Below are 3,631 nucleotides of genomic sequence, written 5' to 3'. Positions count from 1 at the left end.
ATGCAAATGCAAATCAAAACTACCATGAAATACTACCACAAACCCACCAGCATGGCTAAAATACAGTCTGATCATACCAATTATGGGACAGGATACACAGAAACCGAAACCCTCACATGTTGGTGGCAGGAACATAAAATGGTGCAGCAGCTTTGGGAAAAGTTTGGCTGTTTCTTTAAAAATTAATCAGCTTTGTATCTCATGAATATTCATAACCAATAAAAAGATTTGCATATAAAAATAAAACATTGACTCAGCCTTCAAAAAATAAATAAGAAATAAAAATTAAAAATTAAAAATCCAGGGCAGTGGTGCTGGGAATTTTGTGGCTGCAGTGCAGGTGGCACAGTTGGGCAGTGGTGGCACCCCGCCGTCACAGTCCCTGCACAGGTGTAGCCACCATCTTCCTCCCTTCATGGGCACCATGGCTGATCAGCTGACCTAAGGACAGATTGCTGAATTCAAGGGAACTTTCTACCTATTCCATAAAGATGGAGTTGGCACCGTTGCAACAGAGGAACCTGGAACTGTCACAAGGTCACCAGGTCAGAACCCAACGGAAGCCAAATTGTGGGATGTGATCAACGAAGTGGACGCTGATGGTAATGGCAACATTGACTTGCAAGAGTTTTTTACTATGATGGCGAGAAAAATGAAAGATATAGATGGTGAAGAAGAAATCCGGAGTCTTTGACAAGTCAGTGTGGCAGAACTATGTCACGTCATGAAAAACTAAAGAGAAAAACTAACAGATGAAGTAGATAAAATGATCATGGAAGCAGATATTGATGGAGACGAACAAATCTACTATGAAGAATTCATACAGATGATGACTGCAGAATGAAGACTTACTTTCAACTCCTTTTCCCCTCTAGAAGAATCAGGTTGAATCTTTTACTTACGTCTTGCAAAAAAAGAAATAAGTTCATTTATTCATTCTGTTTCTATACAGCAAAACCAAGTGTCAAAAGCGCCATCGGTCCGCATATTCAAAATCTGCATGCTGGGTTGGTGGTCCTGCCCTTTAAAGATCAAACTACCTGTCAGTTCTACAATATAAATACTTGTTCTACATTATTGATAAGGACTCACTTAGTAGACTTCAAGGTCCCTTCGCTATTGCTCAGTACACTGTTTGGGCGGGCCAGTTTTCATGCATGCAGCTTGACAATTGAGCTCAGTCAGGCATTGGTAAAAAAATGAGAAATGAAAAAACAAATTCAAAACCTATTCAAATGGGTTCTAGTTCAATTTGTTAGTATAAATTTTCATAGCTGGTTTACTGAAAACAAACACATTTAAAATTGGTTTACCTCAGGATGATGTGCAAAACATGGGTGAAGGATAAACTGTTGAGACATAGCCCATTGGTACAATGGTCCTCCTGTACTCTGTATGCTTCCAGCCATGGGGACTATGACACTCCCTGGTATGTTGGCTTGCCCTTCGTATGTTGGCTTAGTGTTGTCTACATTGTACTAGAGTGAAACAGGTGTCAGGCTGTTACCATTCACAAAAATTTTTAATAAGAAAATTTTACCCAAGGGAGCATCTTTATGACTCTGTTTTTAAAACCTTCTGCACCATGACTTGGATCAGGTAGATTAAGCTGTGGATTTCAGCACAACCACCAACATTGCTATTCAAGAAATGTCAATTTATGTCTATTCCAAGTTGTGAATGCTAGTCCTTTTTTTCCCAATTAACTTAAAAATTAAGCATATACTTACAGCATGATCTAGCAATTTCACTCCAAATATTTTTCCACATGAACAGTTGTGTGCAAATGTTCATAGTAGCATTATTAATCATATCCCCAAATTGGAAACAAACCAGATGTCCACAAACAAGTGACTAGATAAACAAAATGTGGTATATCCATGCAATGGAATAGCTCAGCAGGGGTAAAAGTAAAAAGGAACAAACTACTGATCCCTGCCACAATGTGGATGAACTTCAAAAATACTGTGATAAGGGAAAGAAGCCAGATGCACAAGACTGCAGACGATTCCATTTGTATGAAATTTCTAGAAAAGGTATACCTATAAAAACAGTTGGTCGCCTGGGGTGTCGTTGGCTGTTTAAAACAATCTCGGTTCCCAACTTGTCAGTCATAGCATTATAGCCTCAAAGCTAGTTAGGCCTTCAGGATTATTCATCCCAGCCCTAACCTATACAGAAATGCCCAAATAACCCTTGACAGGTCACCCAGTCTCAATGAGAACATGCACGACAGAGAACTCACTTCTGTGCAAGGGAACTCATTCCATATTTGATCAGTTCTGTTAGAAATTTCTTTCCTCTCTAACATCTATCACTTGGCTCTCTTATGCCCTGGGATGCCGAAGAATATGAGGTAATTTGCAGGGGGAAGCAAGAGGGAATGGAAGTGTTTGAAAACTGGGTTGTGTTACTAAAACTCATTGAAAGCAAGAAGGGTGAATTCTATGTTATATAAAGCATACCTCAATAAAGCTGTGAAAAAATTAAATCAAAGGTTGCCTAAGGCCTCCTTGAAAAAATTTTTAAAAGTTTGGAGCTTTTAAGATTTTGCCCTGTTTGGTTATGGGAAGTCCACCTGCAAAATTATTTCTTGATGGTTCATGTGGGCATCATAAAGATAGCTTAGGTTATGAGATAGGTTTTCCATGCAGTTGTCAATGAGGATATAGCTGCTCAGATTTGGAAGTGAGTCCTGCTCAAAATGGACAATTTCAGTTATTCAACAAACAAACAAAAACAAATGCTAGGAGCTGGAATATTCCCAGACCTGTGTTTTCTCAACTGACAATAGGAAGAGAGGCAGAGTTTAGTATGTCATAAGTGTTTACATGGGCAATTTCATTTAATCCTCACAACTCTGTGAGATAATTATTATCATCATTCCCGTTTTACAGATGAGGAAGGTGAGGCACGAGGAAGTTAAATAATTCGTCCAAGGTCACCTAGGTAGTGAGACATGAGTGGGGCTTGAACTCAGGCATTTGGCCTCCAGAGCTCCATGCCTCCTTCCCACCATGCCCTTTAGCTTTCCTGGACTGCAATTATATGTGGATTGCAAGGGACTGGCTCAAACATTCATTGCTATCCAATTTTGGCCAGAGTGACTGCACCGGTGCTAATCATCAGTTGTTGCTGACAATGATGCCTGGGACTGGGACTTGCTTAAACACAAGCAAATGGTCTCCCTTTGTGCGTTGATTCCCTTTTGGAACAGCACTTTTGGGATTCCTCCCAGAAAAGTACCCTTATGTTTTCACCATAGCTAAACACTTAATTTTCGGTTAATGAATTTAATGCAAAACTGGAATTAAAGGTGAGCTGGTTGGGTGAGTGCAGCAGTTAAATATGTATGTGAGACATATGTTCTAGGTGTGTTATTTCCAGACTGAGCTTAGCTCAGTGATGTGATAATCATCTCTCCAGCCTCGTTTCAGAGCCTGAGCCAAGCATACGGGCTGTCTTCACGGGTAACTTAGGCTGGCCTCCACAACAGAAGGGGCAGGGGCAAATTGGCTCTGTTGCTGAGACCTGCCATATATTTGCACAACTAGATTGGCAAGATCTTCTTAGGAAAGGCTGGCTGGCCACTTGTTCCAGAATATAATAAAGTTGGCGATTCAAATAATCT

The 3,631-nt window shown here is 40.2% G+C and overlaps 1 pseudogene; it reads left to right on the top strand.

Annotated features, from left to right (window-relative positions):
• The first annotated feature begins 424 nt into the window (after positions 1-424).
• On the top strand, positions 425-844 carry LOC103607301 (annotated as a pseudogene).
• The last annotated feature ends 2,787 nt before the right edge of the window (positions 845-3,631 follow it).

The sequence above is a fragment of the Galeopterus variegatus genome, unplaced genomic scaffold (assembly GCF_000696425.1).
Source record: "Galeopterus variegatus unplaced genomic scaffold, G_variegatus-3.0.2 Scaffold7319, whole genome shotgun sequence".
NCBI classification, from domain to species: domain Eukaryota; kingdom Metazoa; phylum Chordata; class Mammalia; order Dermoptera; family Cynocephalidae; genus Galeopterus; species Galeopterus variegatus.
The sequence above is the reverse complement of the archived record's forward strand: the minus strand, read 5'-3'. Positions and strand labels throughout refer to the sequence as shown.